This window comes from Rhinoderma darwinii, chromosome 1 (assembly GCF_050947455.1).
Source record: "Rhinoderma darwinii isolate aRhiDar2 chromosome 1, aRhiDar2.hap1, whole genome shotgun sequence".
Taxonomy (NCBI): domain Eukaryota; kingdom Metazoa; phylum Chordata; class Amphibia; order Anura; family Rhinodermatidae; genus Rhinoderma; species Rhinoderma darwinii.
In genome coordinates this window covers 257,958,831-257,981,863 of record NC_134687.1, presented here as the reverse complement: position 1 = coordinate 257,981,863, position 23,033 = coordinate 257,958,831, and positions in this window count along the sequence as shown.

The following is a 23,033-nucleotide window of genomic DNA, read 5'->3' as shown; positions in this document are numbered from 1 at the left end:
AGCCATGCAAAAATTGCTGTTTTCTTTGAATCCAGCCTTAAAAAAATGTGATAAAAAGTGATCAAAAAGTCGCATCTACTCCAAAATGGTACCGATAAAAACTACAAGCCGTCTTGAAAAAAAAAGAAAAAAGCCCTCATACAACTGCATCGGCGGAAAAATAAAAACGTTACGGCTCTTCAAATATGGAGACACAAAAACATTTTTGAAAAAAAAGTGTTTTCACTGTGTAAAAGTAGTAAAACATACAAAATCTATACAAATATTGTGTCATTGCAATCGCTACAACCCGCTGAATAAAGTTATTGTGTTATTTATACCACACGGTAAACGGCGTATATTTAGGACGCAGAAAAGTGTAGCGAAATTGCTGGTTTTTTTCTATTCCTCCCCAAAAAAAGTTAATACAAATTAATGAATAAATTCTATGTACCCCAAAATGGTGCTATTAAAAATTACAACTTGTCCTGCAAAAAACAAGACCTTATACAGCTATGTCGACACAAAAAAGAAAAGGCTATAGCTCTTTGAATGAGACGATGAAAAAACTTAACAAATGGCTTGGTCATTAAGGTCTAAAATAGGCTGGTTATTAAGGGGTTAAAGAGTTGCTCCACTACATAAAATATATGAACAGCTTTTTGTTGGTTATGTGTCCTTCCTTACTTTTGTTTAGCCTGTTTTGAGATATCCTGAGATATATGGCATGAGATGAGCAGCTTTTCAAACATTCTTTTCTATTTATGTTTTTACTCTAATCTGGTCATCTCACACCACATATGTAGGGATATCTCAAAACAAGCAGAAATGTAAGGAAGGACACATCTGTATGTGCATGGCACAATACATATTTACACAATTTCCACTATCATATTTTAATAGATGCAGTCAACACATAAATTGGGCGCTCAAAAACGAAGAGTGCAACAGTTTAGAGAACCACAACAAAAAGAAGAGATTGCTAAAATTCCAAAGTTGGACACATTCTTTAAAAAGAAAATCCAACCTGGAACAGACCAAGAGCCCAGCAGCAGTTTACCGTCTACTTCAGCATCTGACCCAACTAATGTTTCCACTGAATCGGGGTCAGTTAATGCCGAGTTAGATATTCAGGCAGATGATCCCGTGGAAAGTATTGAAGAGTTGGGTGCACATGTTGAAATTGTGCTATTTCCTTGGGATGTTGGACTGTGGGGCGAAAATATTTCCAAAGAAGTACTGGAAAGAAGGGGAAGCAAGTTTTGCCAAAATGTTGATGCTGACGTTAAAAACTCAGGAGTATTCTCAAGTGAAGGATATTATCGTTACTGCAACAAATCATACTTCACCCATGTTAACCCAAAAACTAAAGAAAACTCAGAGAGAAATTGGTTATGTTATTCCCCAACTAATGGAGAATTATTTTGCTTTGCTTGCAAACTGATCGCCAGTAGGCGTGGCCCTTTTACTCATGGATTTAATGACTGGAAGCACGCAGGGGATAGAATCTTCAGTCATGAATGTAGTGACATCCACAAACAATCTGTCTTATCAATAGTGGCAAGAGGTCAAATCTCTGGACGAATTGAAAGCCAGATAATTGTTGTACTGGCGCAAGGTACTTAAGAGATGTCTCATTGTTATCCAGTACCTTGCTGAACGGGGCCTTCCACTGAGAGGCAAAGATGAAATTATTGGCTCCCCTTACAATGGAAATTACTTAGGCATCTTAGAAACTATGGCAAATGTTGATGAGTTTCTAGACGAACATATCAAACAATATGCCAACAAAGGAAAAGGCCACACGTCGTATCTTTCCTCCACTATCTGTGAAGAACTAATACAAATTTTGGGATTCAAAATTCTGAGTATAATTGGGCAAGAATTGAAGAAAGCAAAGTTGTATTCGATTTCTGTGGATTCCACGCCTGATATCACTTACTCTGATCAATTAACTTTCATTGTTAGATATGTTATACCAACTGGGCCTGTGGAGAGGTTTTTACAATTTTTACCAGTGCTTGGTCACTCTGGCAAAAACATTGCACAACTAATTTTGGATTTTTTGGACGAACAGAAAATCAACATTAAAGATTGTCGAGGGCAATCCTATGATAATGCAGCGAACATGAGTGGCAAGTACAACGGTGTACAAACAATCATTAGGGAGCAGTGCCCTTATGCAACATGTATACCATGTGCTGCACACTCTCTTAACCTGGTAGGTAAAAACAGTGCAGAATGTAACCCAGTTGTCTACAGATTTTTTAACAATCTTGAGCAACTTTATGTTTTTTTTTCATCCTCAACTTCCAGATGGAGAATGCTGGTAGAAAAACAGCATAGCTTTAGGCCTGCCAGTTGTTAAGCATCTTTCTGGTAATAGATAGTCTGCGAGACATGATGCTGTATCAGCACTTTACAAGGGCTATGAGTCTATATGCAGTCTGTTAGAATGCATGTCCTCTGATCCTGACTACAGCTCATGCAGAAATGAAGCCTGCTCTTTGCTGGACACTTTCTGTCAACTGGATTCCACTATCCTTGTTGTTCTTTGGAATACCATTTTAGAAAGATTTCATACTACAAACCTGTCACTCCAAGAAGCTGGTTTGAACTTGAACACCATCGTTGCATTATTGCAATCTCGTTCAAGTTTTGTACAGAGACAGAGAGAACAATTTGAGCACTATGAACAGGACGCCATCAAGTTGTGTGGCCATAATGAGTATAATGATGCTCAGAAAAGTTTTCGACTACGTAATCCACGCTATGATGACGGACAAGGGGAAAGCACTGTGTTAACACCCAGGGAAAAATTTTGATGTGAAGTCTTTACCACTGTCATTGATCACTTATACAGTGGTTTACAGCAACGACTGGAGGCTTATAGTGATGTGTGCTCCAAGTTTGGATTTTTAGCCAACCTGTCTACACTGTCCACTTCAGAAATTAAAAAAGCTGCTGCAAACCTGGTCCAGTCATATCCAGAAGACCTCACGCCTGGTGTTACAGAAACAGAACTGATTCAATTTGCAAGTTATCTTTCTACTTCCAAGTCACAAACAATGACATCCTGTGATGATAAAATACTGGAACGCCAAATGTTCTTATTTCTTCATCAAAATGGCCTCTCCCAAACATTTTTCAACACAGAGATAATTCTGAGAATATATCTATGTATGATGGTTTCAAACTGCACAGGTGAGGGATCTTTCTCAAAATTAAAACGGATTAAAAATGAACTGAGGAGTCAAATGGGGCAAAGAGAGACTCAATCATCTTTCTTTAATGAGCATTGAACATGATCTGTTAAGAACCCTGGACCTCTCAGAAATCATCAATGATTTTAGCAACAGGAAGGCCAGTAAAGCAACTCTATAATAAATTTAGGACTAAGGCTTTAATCCATTGAGAATTGTTTGTCTGTGCTCACACATTGCACTTTTCATAACTGTCGATTACTGTGACGTGAACTACCTCATTATTTATGTTTTCATATTTTTCAAAATTGTTAGATTCAAATGTATAATTTTCTTGTCCTTATTTGCACTTCTATATGGTACTCTTATGTTGCCTTATGTTTATTTTTCTGTATGATGTAATACAGTATATACCACTTTATTTGTTTTATATTTCTCTAAGTTATAATTGTTAAATTATTATTTATTCTAATTAATATTTATATATTTGACCATAATTGCACTTACATATGGTACTTTTGTGTTGCCTTAGGTTTATTTTTCTGTATGACATAATAAAGTAAATGTCACTTTATATTCAATAGTTTTCTGAAAATCTCTAAAAAAAAATAACTACGGTTTTACATTTGAAAACAAATATTATTAGCATTGTTTGATTTAAAGTTTAAATAAAAGTTCAAAGAAGAAAAGCGTTTTTCAGGAGTCTCGCATGGGGAAAGGGGGTTGCATTGCGTTTGCGTGTGAGGGGGGCCCAAGTTGTATCAACAGCCCAGGGCCCATGGTACACTTAATCCGCCACTGACTACGGGCGTAGGCGCACCTAGATTAATAGAACATATAAGGAATACTCAAGCGGGCAGATCAGATGTCCTTACATTTGCAGGGATAGAAATGGATAATGCACCATACGCAGGAGGTGATCATAATAGACTGCTTCTTCAAAGAGAGGCCAGATGGATCATGAAAACAAATGTACTAGGCAACCTTGGATTCAATGACCGCAATGATTTAAGTGTGTTTTTATAACTTTTGTCTTTTTTAACTTCTGCCGTGTCTTAAGTTTACATGTTTTTATGACAAACCACGTAATTCACGCATATAAGGGTGTGTATGCGTGTGATGTCAGCAGGAGGCTTGAGAAAGCGTGTCTACACGAAACAGCTGTTACCTGTGACCCTGTGAATATCTCCGTCTCCCCACCCCACTTCTTTTTGAGCAATAAAGCTTATGAAAATGTCAGAGTTGGGTGGGTAAGACTCTACTTCATTCTTCATTTATTGTGATATTTATGAACTCTTCTTGACGAGCCAGCACCGCCCTTGACACACACCGTGTCAGTGTACATGTTACCTGGGCAGTGATTTGTCATGTGCCCGGAGGACTATTGATTGCAGCAGTGCCGACTTACATTCTTTTGCTATTGCTAATTAACATTATCATAAATAAAATGTTTTTTTAATACTTTGCAGAGAATCCTTTGCAGGCAAAGTCTGGAATCCATGGACATCACCAAATGCTGGGTTTCCTCCTTTGTGATGCTTTGCCAGGCCTTTACTCCAGTTGCCTTCAGTTGTTGCTTGTTTGTGGGTCTTTCTGCCTTAACCTCTTGAGTACCCAGCTCATTTTGGCCTTGAGGACCAGACCCAATCTGACATGTGTCAATTTATGTGGTAATAACTCTGGAATGCTTTTACCTATCCAATTGATTCTGAGATTGTTTTGTCGTGACATATTGTACTTTAGGCTAGTGCAAAAATTTGGTCGATAAATTCATTGCTTATTTGTGAAAAACACCAAAATTTAGAGAAAATATGAAGAAATTATGATTTTTCCAATTTTAAATGTATCTGCTTGTAAAACAGATAGTAATACCACACAAAATAGTTACTAATTAACATTTCCCATAGGTCTGCTTTATGTTTGCATCGTTTTTTGAACATCCTTTTATTTTTCTAGGACGTTATTTTTCTAGGACGTTAGAAGGCTTAGAACTTTAAGAAAATTTAAAAAAGCTATTTTTTCAGGGACGAGTTCAGTTCTGAAGTGGTTTAGAGGGCCCTATATATTAGAAACCCCCATAAAACACCCCATTTTGAAAACTGCACCCCTCAAAGTATCCAAAACAGCATTCAGAAAGTGTTTCAACCCTTTAGGCGTTTTACAGGAATTGAAGGAAAGTAAAGCTGAAATTTTCAAATTTCATTTTTTTTTTACAAAATTCATATGTAATAAAAAAAATTCTGTACCACAGAAGGTTTTACCTGAGAAATGCAACTCAATATTTATTGCCCAGATTCTGCAGTTTTTAGAAATATCCCACATGTGGCTCTAGTGTGATAATGGACTGAACACAGGCCTCAGAAGCAAAGGAGCACCTCTTGGATTTTGGGGCCTCCTTTTTTCAGAATATATTTTAGGCACCATGTCAGGTTTGAAGAGGTCTTGTGGTGCCAAAATAGTGGAAACCCCCAAAAGTGACCCCCATTTTTTAGACTACACCCCTCAGGGAATTTATCTAGGGGTATAGTGAGCATTTTGACCCCACAGGTATTTTGCTATATTTATTGGAGTTAGTCTGTGAAAATGAAAATCTACTTTTTTTCTGGAAAAACTTAATAAAGGAGAGAAAGCACCCCAACATTTGTAAAGCAATTTCTCCCGATTACGGAAATACCCCATATGTGGTAATAAACTGCTGTTTGGACCCACAGCAGGGCTCAGAAGGGAAGGAGCGCCATATGGATTTTGGAGCTCTGATTTTACTAGAATGGTTTTCGGTGCCGTGTCACGTTTGCAACGCCATGGCGGGACCTAAACAGTGGAATCCCCCCAAAAGTGACCCCATTTTGGAAACTATACCCCTCAAGGAATTTTTCTAGTGGTATAGTTAGCATTTTGACCCCACATGTAAAGGATCTGCCAGGCACTGCGGGGTTAACTCCCAGAACTAATCAGTCAGCACCTGAGAATACATCCCTGAGACTGACTCCTGCTTCCACCATTCAGGCTGGCAGGCTTAGGAGTGGGAGAGCCTATCGTAACCTGGCCAGACTCAGCTAGCTCCCGCCCTCGGTCTATTTAAGCCTGCACTTCCTGTCCCTCGGTGCTTGTTATTGCTTTTGTTTCCTTCCTTGTGGTTCCAGGCCCAGCTACAGCTCCTGCTATTTTTGATCCTGCTCCATACCGACCCTGGCTTACCGACTACTCTTCTGCTTTTCGTTTTGTACCTCGCACACTCCTGGCTTGACTCGGCTCGTTTACCACTCTGGTTGCTCACGGTGTTGCCGTGGGCAACGGCCCCTTTTCCTTGCTTGTGTTCCTTGTATGTTTGTCGTGTTTGTCGTGCACTTACTGAGCGCAGGGACCGCCGCCCAGTTGTACCCCGTCGCCTAGGGCGGGTCGTTGCAAGTAGGCAGGGACAGAGTGGCGGGTAGATTAGGGCTCACTTGTTCGTCTCCCTACCCCCTGCCGCTACATAATAACAAGCCCATACCTAGTCTACCCCTGGTCCCTGACACCACTATGGATCCCCGTGAGACCCTGGCTCAGCAAATGCAGGGTCTCTCCCTACAGGTCCAGGCCCTGGCTCAGAGGGTCAACCAGCCTGATGCTACCCTGGTAGTTCCCCGCACCGCACCTCTTGAACCCCACCTCAAGTTGCCCGACCGGTTCTCAGGGGACCGGAGGACTTTTCTCTCCTTTCGGGAGAGTTGTAGGCTTTACTTTCGTTTAAAGCCTCATTCCTCAGGTTCTGAGAGCCAGCGGGTGGGTATAATTATGTCCCGGCTCCAGGAAGGGCCCCAAGAGTGGGCCTTCTCCTTGGCTCCTGACGCCCCTGAACTTTCCTCCGTTGATTGTTTCTTTTCTGCTCTCGGACTTATTTATGACGAGACTGACAGGACTGCCTTTGCCGAGAGTCAGCTGGTGACCTTAAGTCAGGGTAAGAGACCTGTTGAGGAGTATTGCTCTGACTTTCGGAAGTGGTGCGTAGCTTCTCGGTGGAATGACCCTGCCTTAAGGTGCCAGTTTAGGTTGGGTCTGTCGAATGCCCTGAAAGACCTGCTAGTTAGCTATCCCTCTTCTGACTCCCTAGACCAGGTTATGGCTTTAGCGATACGACTTGACCGACGTCTCAGGGAACGACAACGTGAACGTTTATGTGTTTTCTCCTCCGACTCCCCCATGATGCCTCCCGAAGCTCCGTTGCTTCGTTCCTCCCCGAAAGATTCAGAGATACCTATGCAACTCGGGGCCTCCGTGTCCCCCCAACAACGTAGAGAATTCCGCAGGAAGAATGGTCTCTGCTTCTACTGTGGGGACGACAAGCATCAAGTGAACAACTGTCCTAAGCGTAAGGTTGCAGCCAGAGAACTTCCGCGTCTAAGTGATCATCGGGGAGGTCACTTGGGCGCACAGGTATTTCCTGTAAATATGAAACGTACTAAGATCTTGCTTCCCTTTCAGGTCTCTTTTGGTGGTAGGTCTGCTACCGGCAGTGCTTTCGTGGATTCAGGGTCCTCTACTAATATCATGTCTGTGGAATTTGCTATGTCCCTTGCTATGCCTCTTATTGATTTGCCTAAACCTGTCCCGGTAGTGGGTATCGACGCCACTCCTCTTGCTAATGGTTATTTTACACAGCATACCCCTGTTTTTGAACTCCTTGTTGGCTCCATGCATTTGGAGCAATGCTCTGTACTGTTGATGCAGGGATTATCGTACGATTTGGTGCTAGGTCTTCCCTGGTTGCAGTTGCATAATCCTACGTTTGACTGGAATACTGGGGAGCTAACCAAATGGGGTAATGAATGTTGTACGTCATGTTTTTCTGTTAATTCTATTTCTCCCCCTAAGGAGGCGAATACGCTACCCGAGTTTGTTCAGGACTTCGCTGATGTTTTCTCTAAGGAGGCCTCCGAAGTGTTACCTCCTCATAGAGAATACGATTGCGCTATCGAATTGGTACCAGGAGCTAAGCTTCCTAAGGGTAGGATATTTAATCTTTCTTGTCCCGAACGTGAAGCTATGAGAGTGTATATCCAGGAATCCCTGGCCAAGGGTTACATTCGTCCCTCTTCTTCTCCGGTAGGTGCTGGCTTCTTCTTCGTGGGGAAGAAGGATGGTGGTCTTAGGCCATGCATTGACTACCGTAGCCTGAATAAGGTCACGGTAAGGAACCAGTATCCCCTTCCTTTGATTCCTGATCTCTTTAATCAGGTTCAGGGGGCCCAATGGTTTTCTAAATTGGATCTACGGGGGGCGTATAACCTTATTCGCATCAAAGAGGGGGATGAGTGGAAGACTGCGTTTAACACGCCCGAAGGCCATTTCGAATACCTCGTCATGCCCTTTGGGTTGTGTAATGCCCCTGCGGTCTTCCAGAATTTCATAAATGAGATTTTGAGAAATTACCTGGGGATTTTTCTGGTAGTGTACCTTGATGACATACTGGTGTTTTCCAAGGACTGGTCCTCCCACGTGGAGCATGTCAGGAAGGTGCTCCAGGTCCTTCGGGAAAATAAACTGTTTGCCAAAACCGAAAAATGTGTGTTTGGGGTACAGGAGATTCCATTTTTGGGTCAAATCCTCACTCCTCATGAATTCCGCATGGACCCCGCCAAGGTTCAGGCTGTGGCGGAATGGGTCCAACCTGCCTCCCTGAAGGCGTTACAGTGTTTTTTGGGGTTTGCTAATTATTACAGGAGATTTATTGCTAACTTCTCGGTCATCGCTAAGCCCCTTACGGACCTCACTCGCAAAGGTGCTGATCTCCTCCACTGGCCTCCTGAGGCTGTCCAGGCTTTTGAGGTCCTTAAGAAGTGCTTTGTCTCGGCCCCGGTGCTGGTTCAGCCCAACCAAATGGAGCCATTTATCGTGGAAGTTGACGCATCTGAGGTGGGAGTGGGGGCTGTGTTGTCCCAGGGTACCAGGTCCCTCACCCATCTCCGCCCCTGTGCCTACTTCTCCAGGAAGTTTTCGCCAACTGAAAGTAACTATGATATTGGCAACCGCGAACTCTTAGCCATTAAATGGGCATTTGAAGAGTGGCGCCACTTCCTGGAGGGGGCTAGGCACCAGGTAACGGTCCTTACCGACCACAAGAATCTGGTGTTCCTAGAATCTGCCCGGAGGCTAAACCCGAGACAAGCTCGATGGGCGTTATTTTTTACCAGATTCAATTTTTTGGTTACCTATAGGGCTGGGTCTAAAAATATTAAGGCTGATGCACTGTCGCGTAGCTTCATGGCCAGCCCTCCTGCGGAGGAAGATCCTGCTTGTATTTTGCCTCTAGGTATAATCATTTCCTCGATCGATTCTGATTTAGTCTCTGAAATTGCTGCTGATCAAGGTGCAGCTCCCGGGAACCTTCCTGAGAACAAGCTGTTTGTTCCCCTGCAATTCCGGCTAAGGGTACTTAGGGAAAATCACGACTCCGCACTATCTGCCCATCCAGGCATCCTGGGTACCAAACACCTCATTACCAGAAATTATTGGTGGCCTGGGTTGCCTAAAGACGTTAAGGCCTACGTCGCCGCTTGTGAGGTTTGTGCTAGGTCCAAGACTCCCAGGTCCCGACCAGCGGGCTTACTGCGTTCGTTGCCCATTCCCCAGAGACCTTGGACACATATCTCCATGGATTTTATCACCGATTTGCCTCCATCCCAAGGCAAGTCGGTGGTGTGGGTGGTGGTGGACCGCTTCAGTAAGATGTGCCACTTTGTGCCCCTCAAGAAACTACCCAACGCCAAAACGTTGGCTACCTTGTTTGTCAAACACATCCTGCGTCTCCATGGGGTCCCTGTCAATATTGTTTCGGACAGAGGGGTACAATTTGTTTCATTGTTTTGGAGAGCCTTCTGTATGAAGTTGGGGATTGATCTGTCCTTCTCCTCTGCCTTCCATCCTGAAACCAATGGCCAAACGGAGAGGACTAATCAGTCTCTAGAACAATACTTAAGGTGTTTTGTCTCTGACTGTCAATTTGATTGGGTCTCTTTCATTCCCCTCGCCGAATTTTCCCTTAATAACCGGGTCAGTAACTCGTCTGGGGTCTCTCCTTTTTTTTGTAATTTTGGGTTTAATCCACGGTTCTCCTCCGTTTCACCTGGTAGTTCCAACAATCCTGAGGTAGAGGTCGTTCATCGGGAACTGTGCACAGTCTGGGCCCAGGTTCAGAAAAACCTAGAGGTGTCCCAGAGCGTACAAAAAACTCAGGCTGATAAAAAACGTTCTGCTAACCCCCTGTTTATGGTCGGGGATCTGGTGTGGTTGTCGTCTAGGAACTTGCGTCTCAAGGTTCCGTCCAAGAAGTTTGCTCCCCGGTTTATTGGGCCGTATAAGGTCATTGAGGTCCTCAATCCTGTCTCCTTCCGGCTGGAGTTACCCCCGTCTTTTCGTATACACGACGTGTTTCATGCCTCTCTCCTTAAACGCTGCTCCCCGTCCTTGGCTCCCTCGAGGAGACCTCCTGTTCCCATCCTCACCCCTGAGGGGGTGGAATTCGAGGTGGCCAAGATTGTGGACAGCAAGATGGTCCAAGGCTCCCTCCAGTACATGGTCCATTGGAGAGGATACGGGCCCGAGGAGAGGACTTGGGTACCCGCCCGGGATGTTCACGCTGGGGTATTGGTCAGGAGGTTCCACCTGCGTTTCCCCAGTAAGCCAGGTCCACTTAGAAAGGGTCCGGTGGCCCCTCATAAAAGGGGGGGTACTGTAAAGGATCTGCCAGGCACTGCGGGGTTAACTCCCAGAACTAATCAGTCAGCACCTGAGAATACATCCCTGAGACTGACTCCTGCTTCCACCATTCAGGCTGGCAGGCTTAGGAGTGGGAGAGCCTATCGTAACCTGGCCAGACTCAGCTAGCTCCCGCCCTCGGTCTATTTAAGCCTGCACTTCCTGTCCCTCGGTGCTTGTTATTGCTTTTGTTTCCTTCCTTGTGGTTCCAGGCCCAGCTACAGCTCCTGCTATTTTTGATCCTGCTCCATACCGACCCTGGCTTACCGACTACTCTTCTGCTTTTCGTTTTGTACCTCGCACACTCCTGGCTTGACTCGGCTCGTTTACCACTCTGGTTGCTCACGGTGTTGCCGTGGGCAACGGCCCCTTTTCCTTGCTTGTGTTCCTTGTATGTTTGTCGTGTTTGTCGTGCACTTACTGAGCGCAGGGACCGCCGCCCAGTTGTACCCCGTCGCCTAGGGCGGGTCGTTGCAAGTAGGCAGGGACAGAGTGGCGGGTAGATTAGGGCTCACTTGTTCGTCTCCCTACCCCCTGCCGTTACACCACAGGTTTTTTGCTGAATTTATTGGAATTAGTCTGTGAAGATGAAAAGAGACTTTTGTTTTGAAAAAAACAGAATTTTCTAACTTTTATAAGGAATAAAGGAGAAAAAGCTCCTCAACATTTGAAAAGCAATTTCTCCTGATTACGGTAATACCCCATATGTGGTAATAAACTGCTGTTTAGACCCACGGCAGGGCTCAGAAGGGACGAAGCACCATTTGGATTTTGCAGCTCAGATTTTGCTGAATTGGTTTCTGGGGGCCATGTCGCATTTGCAGAGCCCCTGAAGTACCAGTACAGTAGAAATTCCCCAGGTGTGATCCCAATTTGGAGACTATACCCCTGAAAGAATTAAATTAGAGGTGTAGTGAGCATTTTGAGCCCTCAGGTGTTTTATATATTTTATTAGAATTGGTCCGTGAAAATGAAAAAAATATTTTTTTCCAATAACCTGTAGATTTAGCTCAGAATTTTTCATTTCCACAAGGAATACAGGAGAAAAGACACCCCAAAATGTGTTACACAATTTCTCCTGAGTAGGGAAATACCCCATATGTGGTTGTAAACGGCTATTTGGACATACGGCAAGGGTCTAAACGGAAAAAGTGCAATTTCGTTTTTGGAGTGGAGATTTTACAAAATTTGTTTTTGACGCCATGTTGCATTGCGCTGAGGTACCAGTACAGTGAAAACTCCCTGAGAAGTGACCCCATTTAGGAAACTACATCCCTCTACGAATTCATCTAGAAGTGTAGTGAGCATTTTGACCCCAAAGGTTTTGCAGAAATTAGTGCACAGTGGATGTTGCAGGTTGAAAATTGCCATTTTCCACAGATATGCTATTTCAGTGGCCAATGTGTTGGGCTCAGCTTGTACCACTGGAGACATACGCCCCATAAATTGTTAAGCGGTTCTCCAGAGTACGGTAATACCCCATATATGTCATAAACTGCTGTTTGGGCACACTGTCAGGCCCAGAAGGAGCGCCATTTGGCTTTTGGAGCGCAGATTTTGCTTGGTAGTAGTTTTGTTTAGTGTTTTACTGGTGTTTCAGTTTATAATGTGGGGGCATATGTAAGCTGGGCGGATTGTATCAGGGTATATGTTAGCTGGGTGGAGTGTATCAGGGTATATGTAAGCTGTGCAGAGTACATCAGGGTATATGTAAGCTGTGCAGAGTACATCAGGGTATATGTAAGCTGTGCAGAGTACATCAGGGTATATGTAAGCTGGGCGGAGTACATCAGGGTATATGTAAGCTGGGCAGAGTACATCAGGGTATATGTTAGCTGGGCGGAGTACATCAGGGTATATGTAAGCTGGGCGGAGTACATCAGGGTATATGTAAGCTAGGCGGAGTTCATCAGGGTATATGTTAGCTGGGCGGAGTGTATCAGGGTATATGTAAACTGTGCGGAGTACATCAGGGTATATGTAAGCTATGTGGAGTACATCAGGGTATATGTAAGCTGGGTGGAGTGCAACAGGTCATAATAGGATGATGTAATAATGTGGAAAATGGAAAATAAAATGATCCATGGATAGTGACGTACACTTTGAACCAATCCTTTATGCACAGGCCGGATTTTTGGGTGCAGGAGTCGCACTTCTAAAGGGTGTCTGTGGTGTTGTACAAAATATCCGCACTCCAGTATTGCCTAATCTTTGACTTCTTCACTAGCCCCATATGTAGCACAGACCCCAAAATGTCATAGTTTCCGCTGCATTTACAGGGTCTACCAGTGGGGGCTGCAAATGATGACGTGGGGTTTTAGGTGAAGAACTGCACATATCAATTAGTCTGGGCCGTCGTTGTGCATTATTGCGTTCCAAGAGTCATAACTTTTTATTGTTCCGTTGACAAGCTATATGAGTGCTTGATTTTTATTGGACGAGTTGTCGTTTTTATTAGTATCATTTTGGGGTACATGCAATAATTTGATCAGTTTTTATTCCATTTTTTGTGAGGTGAGGAGACCAAAAAACAGAAATTTATTATTTTTTACCGGCGTTCTCTGTGCAGTATAAACAACATGTTTACTTTATTCTGCGGTTCGATATTTGGCAATACCAAATTTATATAGTTTTTATATGTTTTACTACTTTTACAAAATAAAAACACTTTTTTCTAAATAAAATGTTTTAGTGTCACCATGTTCTGAGAGCCATAACTTTTTTATTTTTTTTGTCGACAGAGCTTTGTGAGGACTTGTTTTTTGCGTGACACACTGTAGTTTTTATTGGTACCATGTTTGGCTACGCGCGACTTTTTGATCACTTTTTATTCCATTTTTTTGGAAACAACGTGACCAAAAAATGAAATTCTGCCATTGTTTTTTATGGATTTTTTTTACGGTGTTCACCGTGCGGGATAAATAATATGATATTTTTTTTAGGTCAGGCCAATACGAACGCGACAATACCTATTATGTATAGTTTTTGTCTTTTTTTTCATTTTTTTTCTAATTATAAAGGGCTTGATCAGGGAAACAAGGCAATTATTGTTTTTATTACGTAAAACTTTTATTTATTTATTTATCTAAAACTTTTTTTTTTACTTTTTTTCACTTTTTATTTTACACATACTAGGGGACTGGAAGATCTGATCTTCTGATCCCCTGTACAATACATTGCACTACTTCTGTATGTACTTGTGTAGTGCAGTGTATTGTAACTGTCACTTTACAACTGACAGTTGAGCCTATTACGTCCTGCCTTGGGCAGGACCTAATAGGCTCCCGTACCTGGCAACCAGGAAGCCGTTGCTAGGCTTCCTGGTTGCCATTGCAACCATCAGAACCCCGCGTTTTTTCGCGGGGGGGGGGGCAAAGGGGTGCAGAGGGAGCCCCCTCCCTCTGTATCGATCACTTAAATGCCGCTGTCGCTATCGACAGCGGCATTTAAGGGGTTAAACTACAGCGATCGGAGAGGACAGTGATCGCTGTAGCTGCAGTGAGATGTCGGCTGTATATTACAGCCGACATCCGATGAAGATGGAGCGAGCACAGCTCCTGTGCCCGCTTCATCCTCAGGGCGTTACTATACGCCCATTTTCGGGAAGGGGTTAATAAAAATAGTGGTTTTTTTTTTACATCGCTTTCTCTGATCTCCTCACGGATCTCACAGAAATGAGGAGATCAGAGAAAGTGACAGGAGCTTTCTCCTGCAGACGACGTCACAGACGGCTGTGATTGGTCAGTCTTCAGAGACTGACCAATCACAGCAATCGCCGGCATTGGGGACTGCTAATTGGTCCCCAGGCCGGTAGCAGAGACGGTTAGCTGTCAATGACAGCTGCCGTCGCTGTGTTATCACTATGTGATTTCACATAGTGACAGTTTATTCCTTCTCCGCAATAGTACGGCGAAGGTACGCTGCAATAAGCGGCCAGCGACGTACTATTGCGGCAAAGGTACGCAAGGGTTTAAGTTTTGTCTTAAGCAAGTGAAATGCATGCTCGATCGGGTTAAGATCTGGAGATTGACTTGGCCATTGCAGAATATTCCACTTCTTTGCCTTAAAAAAAACTCCTCAGTTGCTTTTGCAATATGTTTTGCGTCATTGGCCATCTGTGTTGTGAATCGACGTCCAATCAACTTTGCTGTATTTGGTTGACTCTGACCAGAAAGTATATAAATGAACACTTCAGAATTCATCCGGCTGCTTCTGTCTTCAGTCACATGATCAATAAACACTAGTGACCCAGTGCCTTTGGCAGCCATGCATGCCCATGCCATCACACTGCCTCCTCCATGTTTTACAGAGGATTTGGTGTGCTTTGGCTCATTAGCCGTCCAAGCCTCCTCTATACTTTCTTCCTCCCATCATTCTGGTACAGGTTTATCTTAGTTTCATCTGTCCAAAGAATGCTGTTCCAGAACTGGGCTGGCTTCTTTAGATGTTTTTTGGCAAAGTCTAATCTGGCTTAACAATTTTTGAGGCTGATTAATGGTTTGCACCTTGTGGTATTTGGTCTCATGAAGTCTTCTCTTTATGGTAGACTTAGATACTGATACAACTACTTCCAGGAGAGTGTTCTTCATCTAGGTAGATGTTGTGAAGGGGTTTTTCTTCAACGTGGAAAGGATTCTGCGATCATCCACCACTGTTGTCCTCCATGGACTTCCAGGCCTTTTGGAGTTCACGGGATTACCAGTGCACTCTTTTCTTCAAGAATGTACCAAACTGTTGATTTGGCCACTCCTAACATTTGTGCTATCTCTCTGATGGATTTCTTCATTTTTTTTCAGCCTAACGATGGTCTGTTTCACTTGCATTGAGAGCACCTTTGACCTCATGTTGTGGGTTCACAGCAAAAGCTTTCAAATGCAAATGCCACACCTGGAATCAATTCCAGACCGTGTACCTGCTTAATTGATGATTAATTAATGAGGGAATAGCCGATGCAGCCCATTAAATAGCTTTTGAGATAATTGTCTAATTACCTTTGGTCCATTGAAAAAGAGGCAGCTACATATTAAAAAGCTGTAATTTCTAACCCTTCCTCAAATTAGGATAAGAATACCCTCAAATTAAAGCTGAGAGTCTGCACTTTAAGCCCATATTGATTATATAACTGTATATTCAATATGTTTTGGTAAACAGCTAAAATTCCAAAATTTGTGTCACTGTCCAATCAATTCTAGAGCTAACTATATGTGTCTCTCTGAGTTTTTATTTGGAGTTTTATACAGACAAATGATTGTTTAACCTTGGGGGGGGTGTTGAAATTTCATGAACAGACTATTCACTGCGAAGACGGGGAGTGAGATAGGAGTTTGATACTTTTGGCAGGAGAGAACGAGGCAAAGGATCCTATTGTAGTTCTTGTCTGAGAGAAAAGTGCACATGCAATTCTGACTTAAGCAGCTAATGAAAAATTATAATATTACATTTGAAATGTATTGTATGTCTGTGATTGGCTCAATATGAAATATTTTCATTGTATGCTACGTATTGGCTGAATCAGAATTATTGTCATATTGTAAATGATTGGTTAACCTCAAGCTTACACCCTTTTTGAAATAAATTATTGTATTTGTTTGATCAATAAACGTCAGAGGAGTATTTTGAGCATACAAGCAGTGTCTGTGTGATTTATGGCTCCTTGATATATCGATCTAATCTATGATTAGGATCTGGATAAATTCACTGGGCGGGTTATCGGTTGACATACATGTTAGAAATTTCAGTCTAATATATTTTGGGCCATGATTGCGTCAACAGTTTTTGGTGCCGAAACCCGGGAGATTAATTGTCTGATAACTGTCACTAGAGGTCGGGCATTGCATTGATGAAATCAAAACCGGCCAGTACGTAAGAAGCTTATTCTTACACATCTTTTTTTTTCACTCATGTTTTCCGGGACTGGAATTTAGCTGTCATGACGTCACATCTCCTGGACGCAGAGAAATTTATCCAGAATGGCATGAAGAAAGTATGAAGTATGTTAAAACTTTTTATGTGATGAATAATTGCAGATGGGTACGTTATCTTGAGTTGGTGTTGAAGATATGTAAGATTTGTGTCTTGAATTCATAGTATGGAGGACATGAGATAGTTTTTGCCGGCAATGAAACTTCTAAGTTGATTGTTAGAACAGAAGTGTAAGGTTGTGCGTGAATGACCCCCCCTTTGGAACTCAGTGACGTAGCGGATGGTTGAGAAGTGTTATAATTTACATGTGAAGTTTTGAAATTAAAGGATTGCAGATTGGACAGGAAAAAACTTGTGCTGAGGTAGTGTGTCCATTGCTCCAGCTGTCTGTGTGTAAGGTGAGAAAGATAAATCATTTGTAGGTCTTTTGGAAACGTCATTTATTTAGGCTGTTGTGTGAAATTGTTTAGGATCAAAGGAGAGGTTACCCAGTGGCCCATTTGTACTGAGAGAGCTGAGTGTCGAGGACGCCTGACTTGGTGAGAGTCATTGACTACTGACAGACTGCGTGTATAGTAGAGGCACGTTTATAGCAGAGGCGCGGATAGACATACTGCGTGTTTATAGCAGAGAGTCTGGGACAGAGGAGTTGGTTATTAACCGGTTAAGGACTAGGCTGTTTTACAGCTAAATGACCAGAGCAAATTTCACAATTTTGCTATGCGCTTCTTTACATGACTATAACTCAGCAGGTGAATAAAGTTCATCTTTGAATTTTACACTCTTTTTAAAGGACAGATAGGGCTTTGTTTTAGTGGCATTTGTCAGTATATATCATTTTTTTTTTTTTCACTAAAGTGGGCAAAATTGGAAAAAAATGCAAGAATTTTAACAATTGCGTCGGTTTATGCTAGCATTTTTCACACACGGTATGAACCACGGCCAAAATTAATCTCCTTTCACATTCTTCCACTTCTCCCGTGCATGGGGATACCAAATATGTGAGCCTTATTCACTGTGCGGGCATGTGCCAGGGCTTGGCATAAAAGGAGGCTTTTTGGCCTTTTCGGTCCAGGAATTTTGCATTTGATTTTAGAGCCGTATACTGTTTTCTGGGGGGCCTAATGCTGCTGAAACATTAGAAACACCCCATAAATGACTTCATTCACACAAGTAGACCCCACAAGGTTTCCTTCAAGGGGTTTATCATATTTTTAGCAAGTCCAGTTTTCTTCTGAAAGTTTCTTGAATAAGATGGAACAAAATAAAATCAGCACTTTTTTAGCAAATGCGTCAGTTTAGGCTAGTATTTTTCACACACGGTATAGACCACGGACAAAATTCATCTCCTTTCACGTTCTTCCACTTCTCCCGTGCATGGGGATACCAAATATGTGTGCCTTATTCACTGTGCGGGCATGTGCCAGGGCTTGGCATAAAAGGAGGCTTTTTGGCCTTTTCGGTCCAGGAATTTTGCATTTGATTTTAGAGCCGCATACTGTTTTCTGGGGGGCCTAATGCTGCTGAAACATTAGAAACACCCCATAAATGACTTCATTCACACAAGTAGACCCCACAAGGTTTCCTTCAAGGGGTTTATCATATTTTTAGCAAGTCCAGTTTTCTTCTGAAAGTTTCTTGAATAAGATGGAACAAAATAAAATCAGCACTTTTTTAGCAAATGCGTCAGTTTAGGCTAGTATTTTTCACACACGGTATAGACCACGGCCAAAATTCATCTCCTTTCACGTTCTTCCACTTCTCCCGTGCATGGGGATACCAAATATGTGTGCCTTATTCACTGTGCGGGCATGTGCCAGGGCTTGGCATAAAAGGAGGCTTTTTGGCCTTTTCGGTCCAGGAATTTTGCATTTAATTTTAGAGCTGCATACTGTTTTCTGGGGGGCCTAATGCTGCTGAAACATTAGAAACACCCCATAAATGACTTCATTCACACAAGTAGACCCCACAAGGTTTCCTTCAAGGGGTTTATCATATTTTTAGCAAGTCCAGTTTTCTTCTGAAAGTTTCTTGAATAAGATGGAACAAAATAAAATCAGCACTTTTTTAGCAAATGCGTCAGTTTAGGCTAGTATTTTTCACACACGGTATAGACCACGGACAAAATTCATCTCCTTTCACGTTCTTCCACTTCTCCCGTGCATGGGGATACCAAATATGTGTGCCTTATTCACTGTGCGGGCATGTGCCAGGGCTTGGCATAAAAGGAGGCTTTTTGGCCTTTTCGGTCCAGGAATTTTGCATTTGATTTTAGAGCCGCATACTGTTTTCTGGGGGGCCTAATGCTGCTGAAACATTAGAAACACCCCATAAATGACTTCATTCACACAAGTAGACCCCACAAGGTTTCCTTCAAGGGGTTTATCATATTTTTAGCAAGTCCAGTTTTCTTCTGAAAGTTTCTTGAATAAGATGGAACAAAATAAAATCAGCACTTTTTTAGCAAATGCGTCAGTTTAGGCTAGTATTTTTCACACACGGTATAGACCACGGACAAAATTCATCTCCTTTCACGTTCTTCCACTTCTCCCGTGCATGGGGATACCAAATATGTGTGCCTTATTCGCTGTGCGGGCATGTGCCAGGGCTTGGCATAAAAGGAGGCTTTTTGGTCCAGGAATTCTGCATTTGATTTTAGAGCCGCATACTGTTTTCTGGGGGGCCTAATGCTGCTGAAAGATTAGAATCACCCCATAAATGACTTCATTCACACAAGTAGACCCCACAAGGTTTCCTTCAAGGGGTTTATCATATTTTTAGCAAGTCCAGTTTTCTTCTGAAAGTTTCTTGAATAAGATGGAACAAAATAAAATTACCTTTTTTTTTTAACAATTGCGCCAGTTTATGCTAGCTTTTTCACACACAAAATGGACCACGGACAAAATTCATCGCATTTCACATTCTTCCACTTCTCCCGTGCATGGGGATACCAAATATGTGTGCTTTATTCACGGGCATGTGCCAGGGCTTGGCATAAAAGGAGGCTTTTTGGCCTTTTCGGTCCAGGAATTCTGCACTTGATTTTATAGCCGCATACTGTTTTCTGGGGGGCGTAATGCTGCTGAAACATTAGAAACACCCCATAAACGACTTCATTCACACAAGTAGACCCCACAAGGTTTCCTTCAAGGGGTTTATCATATTTTTAGACAGTCCAGTTTTCTTCTGAAAGTTACTTGAATAAGATGGATCAAAATAAAATTAGCAATTTTTTAGCAAATGCGTCAGTTTATACCAGCATTTTTCACACACGGCTTAGACCACGGTCAAAATTAATCTCCGTTCACATTCTGCCACTTCTCCCGTGCATGGGGATACCAAATATGTGGCCTTATTTATCACATAGAGATGTAGGAGGGCGGAGGATAGAAGAAGATTATTTCACAAATCGCTTTTTTTCAAAGCTGGTTTTACAAAACTCAACAGAGTTTCTATAACACTTCCAAAATATCTGCTCTTGAAGCAGAAATCCCAAAATATTCATCTAGGGGTATAATGGGAATTTATTTTTTGGGGTTTTCTAAAATAAGAAATTTCAGGTTAATGCAAATGGAGCTCTCCAGCAGATGAACTTTAGAAAACATCAAACATGACATCCACCCCCCACCCATTCCCTCCCTCACCCTTGGAGTAAAATCAGGGGAAAAATAAAAACGTAATGTAGGGCAAATATATTTTCAACAAATTAACTAAAATCTAATAATTCAGAACAGTGTGGTATTTTTTAAAACATGGCTCAATGCACAGGCCTGGTTGCGAGGGACATGAGGGACAGAAATATCGGGAATCTTTGCGGTGCCCGTCTTTTCTGCAGACGCGGCACTTTTTCTGGGGGTTGCTTCTGGTTGCTGTTGGGGGAATCCGACTGATGAAGTGTCTTTCAGTCAGTCGCGTGACATCCTCAGACTGGGGGCATTCTCGGGTGTCCTGAACATCAAAAATGAGGCCTTCAATAATTTTCTCCTGGAAATCCAGGTATGTGTCTCTGCCTCTGTTTTTTTTATAGAGCACAAATGAGTTGTGGATTGCCACCTGTAACAGATAAATGGCCACTTTTTTGTACCAGGTTTTAGTTTTGCGTTTTACTAAATAGGGCTGTAAAACCTGGTCGCTTAAATCCACCCCCCCCATGTACTTGTTATATTCGGACACGCTCACTGGTTTGTGCTTGTCCGATGTTGCCCCTCTTTCCCTCACTGCCACTGTTCCTGCGGTATGAATCGTGCTTAGCACATACACATCTTTGCGATCCCTGAACTTGACCGCCAGCAATTCTTCAGATGCATAAGCACAGGAGTCCCCCTTTACCATGCGCTTCCCCACTAATTGCTGTGGAAAACCAATTCTGTTTTTGCGCATGGTACCACATGCCCCAGTCCTTGCAGCATGCAAATGCCTAAACAGGGGCACACTGGAATAAAAATTATCACAGTACAGGTGGTACCCTTTGTGAAGCAGAGGCTGCATTATCTCCCACACAATCTTACTGCTGGTGGAAAGATCAGGGGGGCATCCAGGAACATTTATTGTGCGGTCCCGCCCTTCATAAATCCTGAAGGCGGTGGTATATCCTGACCCGCTTTCACACAATTTGTAGAGCTTAACGCCATATCTTGCCCTTTTTGAAGGTAGATATTGGCGAAAGCTAAGTCTGCCATGAAAGTTGAGGAGGGATTCGTCCACACTTACATTCTGCTCAGGGGTGTAGAGTTGCAGAAATAAATTATTCAGGGAATTTATTAGCGGTCTTATTTTGAACAACCGATCCCGGTTTGCATCGGTACTTGGGGGGGCCTGTGCGTTGTCATTGAAGTGGAGGAACCTCATTATTGTCTCATAACGAGACCTGGGCATTACTGCAGAATATACTGGGGTGGCTTGGGCGGGTCTTGTTGACCAGTAAGACCTAATGGAGGGCTTTTTGACAATACCCATATTTAGGGTGAGCCCCAAAAAAATTTTTAATTCCTGCAAATTGGTGGGCGTCCAATCTCTGGCATGGGTGGATGAAGGTTTCTGCCTTATATATTGCGTGGCATATAAATTTGTTTCGTGGACAATCTGATTTAGGATGTCGTCCGTTATAAATAAATGGAAGTAATCCATTTGGACAAAATTTGTATTGTCCACGGTTATGCCAGGAGTGGCCGTAAATCCGTGGATTCTAGGCCCAAAAGATGGGGCAGGTGCCCATACAAGAGCCTGGACTGGAGGGACCAGGCTGTCCCGTGCTACAGCGCTACTTGGCCCTGCGCTTTCAAGTTCTGCAGTTTCAACTGCATCAGGGACAACGTCCCCTGAAGATGAACCTGAAGTGACGCTGTCATCGTCACTGCCCAAAACAGGTTCCATCTCGGACGCCATCTCTGATGCGGTCTCCGACTCAGACCACAGCATGGCGTATGCCTCCTCGGCGCTAAACAACTTCCTCGCCATAACGTAACTAACACTAACACTAACTAAACAAATTTTTTTTTTTTTTTTTATAAAACACACAAACTAACTGCTATATATATCTACACTACCGCTAACAAAAAAATAAACCGCTATTGCTATATATATTATATATATGTGGATATATATATAATTATATACTCCCTACCTGCCTATTCTAATAGAATAAAAGAAAGAAAGGTAGATAGATAGAAAAAAAGATAGATGGATAGATAGATTGTATAGATAGATAGAAATCTATCTATACAGAGAATGTTTTAGTGTAACTGTATTTTTTTTCACTGTAATCTTCTGGCAGCAATTCTCCCGAGTCTCTTCTTCTCCTCAAACTGAAACAATGTTTGAGGAGAAGAAAAGAGGCAGGAGATTTACTGCCAGAAAAGTCAAAATAAAACAAATGTGGTCGCTGTGATAGGTTTTCACAGCGACCACATGATCAGGGACCATCAGATTGGTCCCTGATACTCTGCCCAGTGCCCAGAGCTGTTGGTAACAGCGTGGGCACAGGGCTGTGTGCACGCGATCGCGTGCACACTGTTTTCTATGCAGAAATGCATGTGATCGCTGTGATTGGTTGTCACAGCGATCACATGTTCAGGGGCCAAAAGATTGACCCCTGACATTCTGCCCAGTGCCCATGGCTGTTAGCAACAGCCAGGGCATAGAGCTGTGTGCACGCGATCGCGCGTGCACAGTCTCTGAAGTGCGGCCGTATAT